The sequence below is a fragment of the Bos taurus genome, chromosome 19 (genome assembly GCF_002263795.3).
Source record: "Bos taurus isolate L1 Dominette 01449 registration number 42190680 breed Hereford chromosome 19, ARS-UCD2.0, whole genome shotgun sequence".
NCBI lineage: Eukaryota > Metazoa > Chordata > Mammalia > Artiodactyla > Bovidae > Bos > Bos taurus.
Window position 1 is genome coordinate 60,575,374 of NC_037346.1, and position 9,307 is coordinate 60,584,680.

General features: G+C 41.7%; 1 long non-coding RNA gene across 2 annotated transcripts; it reads right to left on the bottom strand.

Moving 5' to 3' along the window:
- Positions 1–5,278: 5,278 nt before the first annotated feature.
- On the bottom strand, positions 5,279–8,491 carry LOC132343135 (uncharacterized). Of its 2 annotated transcripts, XR_009491838.1 has the most exons (3): positions 8,300–8,491; positions 6,223–6,374; positions 5,279–5,562 (listed from the first exon to the last, which is right to left on the bottom strand). It is a non-coding gene; the product is annotated as an uncharacterized lncRNA (long non-coding RNA). The 2 variants fall into 2 exon arrangements; XR_009491839.1 differs by having other exon boundaries at positions 5,279–6,374.
- Between the last annotated feature and the right edge of the window lie 816 nt (positions 8,492–9,307).

Here is a 9,307-nt window from a genome sequence, read left to right on the forward strand (position 1 = left end):
CATGAGTTTGAGCAAGCTCCAGGGGTCGGTGATAGACAGGGAAGCCTGTTGTGCTGCCGTCCATGGGGTCGCAAAGAGTCGGACAAGACCGAGCAACTGAACTGTGATCGCCAGGGAAGTCCCCGATGTTTATTCTTAATGTCACCTTCTGATACAAAGTGATGGATTCCAGAGACGTGTTACAGCAATACTGACTGATGCTTTTTCCCCTGAGCACTACATCTTGTCTTCATGTTTGTTCTGGCAGAGAATGATTTAACTGGCCAGCTCCAGAGAGATTTTAATTTGCAAGGGAAAGGAGTAGTCTGCGAACTTGCCTGCACATCTATTAATATTTCAAAACACAGGCCCTTCATCCTTGCTCTGTATCAGATTGTCAATGCACAGACTGTCCGGACTGATGCTGTGGGTGGGACCTATAGCGGGCCCTGCTTTTGTGCAGGCCCTTAGGACAGCGAGCGTTCATTTTGCAGCAGAAAGAGCAGAGTCAATACCAGCACTGGAAACAGTCCCATGGCTTTGCTTGCATTGGGTGGAACAGATAATGTGGTTGTTTATGAAATCACAAGCCATGCACATCCTGCCTCATCTAGTTCTGAAATTCAGAGTGATGCAAGGGATTCTCCAGCAACTGAAATAAAAGCATTAATGCAACACCTCGGATTCATTTGTTGCCTCATGAAATGAAATGCTACTTGCCTGTCTGTTGAGGTGTCCAAAATGGGATGACTTGTCAGAAGTGGGACAACGCTGTTCTCCGTTGCCAAAATGAAAAGAAGCTCTTATCTTGAGTCCTCTGTTTACCCCCAACCCCAAAAGACAGCCAAGTTTGGATAAAGAGGGTCTGCCAACATTCGGTCCCATCCATGAGATGAATTGGGAAATTTTTCGAAGTCTTACTAAGGAGCATCATTGAAATTCTTCAGGGTTTTAAAAAAACATAAGAGCATAGATGAATGTATTCAATTCTTTCTTTCTGTCTCAACGAAACTAAATTTCAGCTCTGGAAGGAAAGTATTTGATTGTCTTCTGTGTCTGAAACTTTTAAATATTTGAATATATTGTTTCATTGTCAGCTGAGTCAGTCCAGGCTGATCATCTATACCAAGTGTCAGCAAGCATTTTTCTTTAAGGGCCAGGTAGTCAGTATCTTAAGTTTTCGGGGCCTCACTGGGTCTCTGTCACAGCAATTCAACTCTGTAATAGTATCTCAAAGGCAGTCATAGACGATAAGAAAAAAATAAGTAAGGCTATGTGTTCCATAAAAGGTTATTTACAAAAACAGGCTTTTTGGCTGGAAGACCATGGTTTACAGACCCTTGATCTATACATACATAAAACTGTTAGAATAATTACTTTGGGGTTCTTGACAACCTCACTCTCACAAATGTGATCAAAAGATTTTTAGAATAGTACCCTGAGATATGTAACATCCTCAACAATGGCCACTGAAGAAAAATTCTTTTAAGGAAGTAAGCATGTTTTCTGATGGAAATCATGTATTCTAAAATATATACTCCATAAGGACAACTATCTCCCCCTCTCAAAAACAACAATTTTTTTTCCTAGAAAACATTCATTGTAATGACTGTTTACCCAGTTCGAGGTTCTGTGAATTTTCCAGGCTTTGTGTTAAAGCCAAATAGAGTGAATTTATCAGTGAGTGCTACACCATGACAGCAGGGATGAATGCCCCCTTCAAACCTATGATGGTTTGACTCTTCTACTGTCTCTTTCCAAAAGAGCTCCATCTGAAAAGGCGAGAAGAAGGTGCCTTGCTTTACTGCATCTCTGTGTCTATCTATCCCAAGAACAGTCACCTGCCAGGCCCCTCTGTCCATGGGATTCTCCAGGCAAGAATACTGGAGTGAGTATCCATTCTCTTCTCCAGGGGATTTTCCCAACCTAGGGATTGAACCTGGGTCCCCTGCATTGCAGGCAGATTCTCTACCGTCTGAGCCATCAGGGAAGTCCATCTATTTCATAACATAATGCAAAGGAGAAGTTAAAGACAAAGAAAAGACAAAGTGAAATTTCCAGTCTGGATATTTATTGTCACACAAAGAATCTTTTACTCAACTATTCATCAGAAAGACGGGAAGGAAAGAAGATGAAAAAACTATCAGCAAAATCTGTCTTTTTATAAATGTATTTCTTTTTCCTGGGTAGGGTTTTGGAAGATAAAGAGCATTTTGGGGGATGTGAGTTTGGGAGATAAAAGGGGTTTAGATTAGTGGCTCTTTTTACTTAAACCATTTTTTTAAAGTTACATTACAAAGGAAAAAGTGAGGGAGGTGCGCTGTGCTGAGGTAGACCACAATTACTTGCATCCAGATGTGGCTGTGGAGCAGTTTCTTCACATATGATATTAATACAATCAGTGTCTTGTGATTCATGGTAATGGACTATTACATAGAATAACAAAGGAATGATGCCAGTGTGAAGAAGCTACTTTATTAAAAAACAAAACGAAACATATACTGTGCTGTTCTGAAGTAAGGACGCACTGTTCAAAAACACTGAAAAAGTAAGTGAGCACATGTTATTCAAGGATTAGCACAGAAGAACACCACTAATTGCCAAAAGATGACCTTAACAGAATCAGTAGAGCAGATACAAAAATGTCCCTGTGACTCAAATGCTTGTTTAGAACAATCATCATTTGAAACGGCTCACGATTCTCCAGGATCCGGGAGATCAGTGTCAGTCTGTCGTTCGAGGCTACATCGAAATACAAAGGGCTTTTCATACAGAAATTTCTTTCGTCCCTTTTTGAACTTGAAAGGGAGAACATGAAGAGGAAATGCCATTTCCTGTCTTAGACATTTATGATTGAGTGGGCTTCTTTAGCAATAGATAAAGTTGCTTTGCCAAAGAAATCCTCCTTTGAGAACAACTGGAGGTCATGATGCCATTGCTGTTGCTCAGTCGCTCAGTGGTGTCCGACTCTCTGCGACCCCAGGGTCTGCAGCACGCCAGGCTTCCCTGTCCTTCAGACTCCGGAGTTTGCTCAAACTCAGTTCCGTTGAGTCGATGATGCCATCCAACCACCCTCCTTCTGTCATCCCCTTCTCTTCTTGCCCTCAATATTTCCCAGCATCGGGGGCTTTTCCAGTGAGTCTGCTCTTTGCATCAGGTGACCAAAGTATTGGAGCTCAATATACAGGATTGGAGGTCAATGCTGCATGCTTAACAAATGGAGAAGTTGTGCAATTTCAATGGAAGTTTGCAATAAAAAGGTTGGAGAGGTAACCAGTTGGCAATGGCATTGACTTTAAAGCAAAATCATGGATCTGAGTGAATTATGCAGTCTTCTTTTCTGGATCAAAACTTTAGTCTCTGTAATTCAGGACAAAGGTACTTATCGCAATGTATGTTCTTTTCAGGTTATTTCTTGTGTCTCTCAGGTTATATACCTATAAGTACATATCTTCCAAGTAAATATCCTCCAAAAAAATAAGAGAGAGAGCCATCTTTACCCAAGGGAGTATTTTTATCTAACTCACCATGTCAAACCTCAATATTTCTCATCAACCTGAGAAATGGACCTCAGTTTAAGATGAACAAAAAAAAGCAGCCCCTTATATGTTTTGGGAACCCAGCTATCATTCTTCATTGATTTATAGATTTTAATATAGCCTCTTATATAGGTTTTAATCTATCTATAAATCTATAGACTTAGAATCTATATAGGGATTTTCTCTAAAGCAAATCTGAACGTCACACAGGTAAATATTTACAGATATGTCATTAGTCACCATAATTTGTGAATTAATTTATGTTTTGTCAAATCAATGGAAAATTTTCGGGAGCTGACTAAGCTATTTCACTCTTCTGCAGTTCTTGAAATAATGTTGTATTTTAAGTGTCTTCTTTAGCCTGGAAGTGCCTCCCCAATGGCCCAATGGGTAAAGCATCTGCCTGCAATGCAAGAGACACGGGAAATGCAGCTTCCATCCCGGGGTAGTGAAGAGCCCCTGGAGGAGGAAATGGCAGCCCACTCCAGGGTCCTTGCCTGAAAAGTCCCATGGACAGAGGAGCCTGGCGGGCTACAGTCTGTGGGGTCGCAAAGATTCAAACCAAGCGACAGAGCATTGGAGTCAGCTTGGAAAGCGAGGTGTGCAGAGATGGGGAGCGAATGCAGTGGCCGGGCCAAAGCTCTTTACGTTTCCCTCAACTGGACTCTGAGATACCCACGAAGTTCCCTGTTCCTTTTCTTGTCTGAACGTTAAAGGCTGACCTCTCAGGAGAACCTCAGACACTGTCAGGAGTCAAGGAAGAAAGTGGACGGTGTCTGGGTGATGCACACTTAAAAGGAACATCTCACAATGGGAGGAAACGAAGGAGCTTTCTTACAGGCATTCTATTTTAAAATAATGCCTCACTGCCCCATCTGATGAAAGCTCTTCAGAGCGCAGAATGTTAGTCACGATGGTAATTGAATGGCATGGAAAATGGCCCCAGGGGCTGCTAGGGACGTGCCAGGGTAATCACATGTTATCAGAACCACCTCACTGTCAACTTATCTAAAACCCAGGACTCAGAGCTGGCTTTAATGCCAGTGAACTCCATTGGGAAACAAATCTTACTGAAATAAAAACGTGCCGCCCATAAAAATAATCAAATGCACTGTCCTTTCAAAGGGGTTTCTTGTGGTTCTTTTAACAGTTGGCTCCTCGGGAAAGGCAGGGGAGAGTGGAAAAGAATCCATATAAAATGAACACACACAGGTTTATTTTGTAGAAGAGATGCTGATGTAAAATATTTCTGGCAGAGTTGATGGAGTTTTCAGAATTTTAATTTAGCAGTTGTCTGAGATTCAGTAGTTTAAATGCTTAAAAAAAACTTTTCATGAGTATTTCTAAGTATTCTTATCATATTTCTGCAGGTTTTGAAAGCCTGTTCAGGTAGAACTTTGTTTTATTTATGTGATGAGTCCCACTCAGAAATTTTAGGCTCCAGTTTAAGAAAGGGAAATATAGGAAATATATCTTTTAACAGCAATCCCCAACATTTTTGGCATCAGGGACCAGTTTGATGCAAGACAGTTTTTCCAAGGATCAGGGTGGGGATGAGAGGGATGGTTTGGGGATGATTCAAGCTCATTGCATTTTTTGTTCACTTTACTTATATTATTATTACATCAGCACCACCTCAGATCATCAGGCGTTGGATTCAGTAGGCTGGGGACCCCTGATTTAATACACAAACACACACACACACAGTCAAATCCATGCACATTCTAGAACACAGAAAATACAGAGTATTCCAATGTATGTTTTTGAAGAGAAGTATATTATACACACTGAGAAGTTACTACACGCTTGGAAAACCTGACGTTATGTAACATATTATATCCATTATTTCAGTAATGAAATGTTGCCACTTAATGACTCATGTTGCTCACACACTCTTCTGAGAGCCCCACACGCTGGGTCCTGAGGATGTTTAAAGCAGAGACTGGGTCCCCACAGTGGCTGCCCAGCTCTGATCCTCGGAAGACCTTCTTTCAGGTGAACAAATGGAGGAGCATCAAAGAGGCACAGCTGCTCTTCGTCATCACTGTGACCAGAAAGACTTTTAAAAAGGCAGCTCTGAAGACGAGCAGAGGTTTCCTGTATCAGATCTGCCTCGAGGAGGGCATCTTCCAAAGTCTGATGATTATCACGACCTCCCTGGTGGTCAAGCGGCTAAAACTTCGAGCTTCCAATGGGGGTGGGGGTGGGGACGGGGGCACCGGTTCCAATGGGGGTGGGGGTGGGGACAGGGGCACCGGTTCAATCCCTGGTCGGGGAACTAAGATTCCTACATGCCTCACAGTGTGACCAAAATAATTAATAAACAAAACAGATGTTGTATTTCTAAAGCAAACAAAAAGAGTCTATTAAGCTGTGCTCTATGCACCAGGAGTGGGAAGCAGGTATGAAATGATGTGTGTATATGTGTGTGTAAGGAGGAGCCATTCTAATTACGAAAATGTTTGAAGAAGGTTTCTAAAGTTGCCAACTCAGAAACCGTGACCTTTGTGTCTGATTGGTCGTAAAATATGAAACCAATGAGATCTAATCCAAAGAGTCATCAGCTGTTTGAATCCCACTGCATTCTTATTATCACAATGGCTTTGAGTATTTGCTGGAGAGATTACTAAATATTTATACAGATGATTCAATGGCCAATTCAGTAACAGATGATTCACTACCGTTCACTAAGCAAAGTGCTTACGAGTTTAGTCTCTGAGGTGTGCCTCTGTGATGTAGCTCAGCTCTGCATCCAGGCTGATCTTGAGACGCATGCAAGAAGCTTTAATGTCATGATTTTCCGATCGGTAGAGTGGGGATAACAGAAATAGTTCATGAGGCTCTTGCCAAGATTCACTGTGATGATGCAGGAAATGCACTTAATGATGATCAGTACAGCTTAATTATTATTTTTTATATTGTTCATAACACCAACATCATCATCCTTACCACCATCCAATGCAAACGACTGATTTCATTCATGTCTGACCACAAGTAATTCTCCTTATATTGTGATCTGGTTCCTTGAGTTGTCTTCTCACTAATTCTAATGTAGCCCTCATGACAGACAGAAAAAGAGAAGAAAAGAAAGGGAGGAAGGAGGAAGGAGAGAGTGAAAGCTCTTTTTTAACCAACCTGCAAACGTTCGTACAGAGGGAGGAAGACAGCAGAAGGAGGGGAGGGAGACAGAGACGTGCTCTATTTTCTGTTGCCCTGGCTATAAGCCCGTATTCTTCAAATACTTTTTAACTGGTGTGATCTCTTCCCCATGCTGATCACTATCTCCTGACGGTGCTACATTTTTTTCGAAATCTCTTTACGGGAAAGTTACCCTGTATGGAAATTTCCAGATGTTCTAAAGTGTTTAAAAAATAATTAGGGAAGATGGCAAAGATCTGATAAAAGAGGAATTCACTGTAAACCCTGGTCATTGTTATTCTATTCTTAGAAATGTTTTTTCCCCCATCTATTTGTGTGTGTGTGTTTAATTTAAATTATTAAACTTATTTGCCTTGAAAGTTTAATAGGAACTTCTGCGAAGGTTTTGTTTTCTGGTTTTCGATTTGAGGCGAGGTCATGTGTATTTTGTGCATGTGTTTAAATTAAATGGAGAGGGCAATGGCACCCCACTCCAGTATTCTTGCCTGGGAAATCCCATGGATGGAGGAGCCTGGTGGGCTACAGTCCACGGGGTCGCAAAGAGTCGGACACGACTGAGCGACTTCACTTTCACTTTTAAATTAAAGGTGAATAGAAAGTTCTTGTGTAACTTGCTGGTTCAATTCGGTGATCTAGTAACATTGCAAAATTAAGGTGGAGGAAGTTTAGAGAAACCTTATTTTTTTTTCCTTAAGGTGACAATTTTTTTCCATGTCAAAGGTTGTTTTTTTTAATTACAATATGGAACATTTTGGAGGTATGAAATTGGCAATATTTAACTATCGGATTCCCTTATGCAAGAGAAATTATGAGATGGAGTACTTACTGAGTGCTTTTGCACTCAGTAATTATTGCTTAGTTAAAAAGCACAGTTTAAAACAGTATATACAATATAATCTCATTTAAAATTATTACCAATAATAATATGATAAATATGTGCAGGCTCAGTTTCCCAGTCTTGTTCGACTCTTTGCAACCCTAGGGACTGTAGCCCATCGGGCTCCTCTGTCCATGGGATTCTCCAGGCAAGAGTACTGGAGTGGGTTGCTCTTTCTTTCTCCAGGGGATCTTCCCCACCCAGGGATCCAATTGGCATCTCCTGCATTGGCAGGATTCTTTACTGCCCAGGAAGCAATATGCTAAACATATGTGTATAAATTTATTGCATGCATTAAAATGAGAGGAGTATATCAAACTGTTGTTCCAGTTGTCTTTGAGAAGCTATTTATAGAGGCCTTTATTATCCGCTTGGTTTTCTGTAATGTTTGAATAGTAAGTACATAGTGACTGTATCGGAGAAGGCGATGGCAGCCCACTCCAGTATTCTTGCCTGGGAAATCCCATGGACGGAGGAGCCTGGTGGGCTACAGTCCATGGGGCCGCACAGAGTCGGACACGACTGACGTGACTTAGCAGCAGCAGTGAATGTCTACCACTTTTGAAATAATTACGTTTCTAATCAGAAGGGAAACACAGAACTAAAACATGAAGTGCAGGATTAGTCTGTAATGATTCCTCAACTCATTTAGCAAAGCATTCATCAAAGGAATAGTAGCCTAAAGACTCAAATGCATTATTAGCTATGGTCCAAACCTATTAATCTTTAGTCAATATATACTCACCAAAGGTAACTGACCATGAAGAACTGCCATCAGGGAAAAAAACATACCCCAAAAGATGCAGGTTTACATACAGCCTGCACTTTCTGGATCATGTTAAACCATCTCAAAGCCCATTTTCCCAGGAAGGAAAAAGTCATGCCCAAGCCGTGGACTTTCAACTACCGAGCTCCACCCCTAGGAGATGCCCTGGGCAACCATAGGGTATAGAAACACCTGGTCGCCGAGCAACTGGAGTTCCATTTAGCCTGTGGCTTCATAAATCATGAGACCCAGCCAACTCCTCCACTCGGGGAGGCACCAGGTTCCCTTGAGAACACAGTGTTCTGGCCGCTGCTTTACCTGAGTAAAGAGATCCTGTGCGACTCTGAGCCAGCACTGCAGATCAAAGGGAACCTAGTGGCTACGTTCTATGGCTGCGTGGGCTCATGAACAACAAGGAGACTAATCCCTTACTAGTGGCTTTGAAACGATTCCATGCGCCTGAAATTCTGCTGTCATACATGCCCTGAAGACTGGCCTTCATCAGAAGGACATGATGTAGCGCTGGAGTTGACAAGGTCATCGACTGGGGATTGGACCACCGAGGTTCAAATCCTGGTCCATGTGTGACCTTGAGCATCTCAAACTCTGTGCCTCTACGTGTTCTCATCGGGTGAGTGGGAATAGTAACAGTACCTATCTCATCAGTTGCTAGGTGGGGTCAATGAGTTAATATTTGTAAACACAATAAGCCTGGACCATAATAAGAATGATAAAGTGCTTGTTACATTGAAAATTACCCTTCATGACTATTTCAGTGATTTCTCTGGACCCTTAGAATTGGGTTCATTCCTCTGTTTTGAAAGAATGCTAGGTAAAAAATTCAGATACGTTTCTGTAGGGGCACAAATAAGGGAACAATTGGTTCTGCTGGAGGAAAAAAAGAAAATCTTGTCAGCAGAGATAGCACTGGGGTCCCAGCATGAGTAAGAGACTATTTGGTCAAAAAAAGAAAAGGTGAGGCATTTT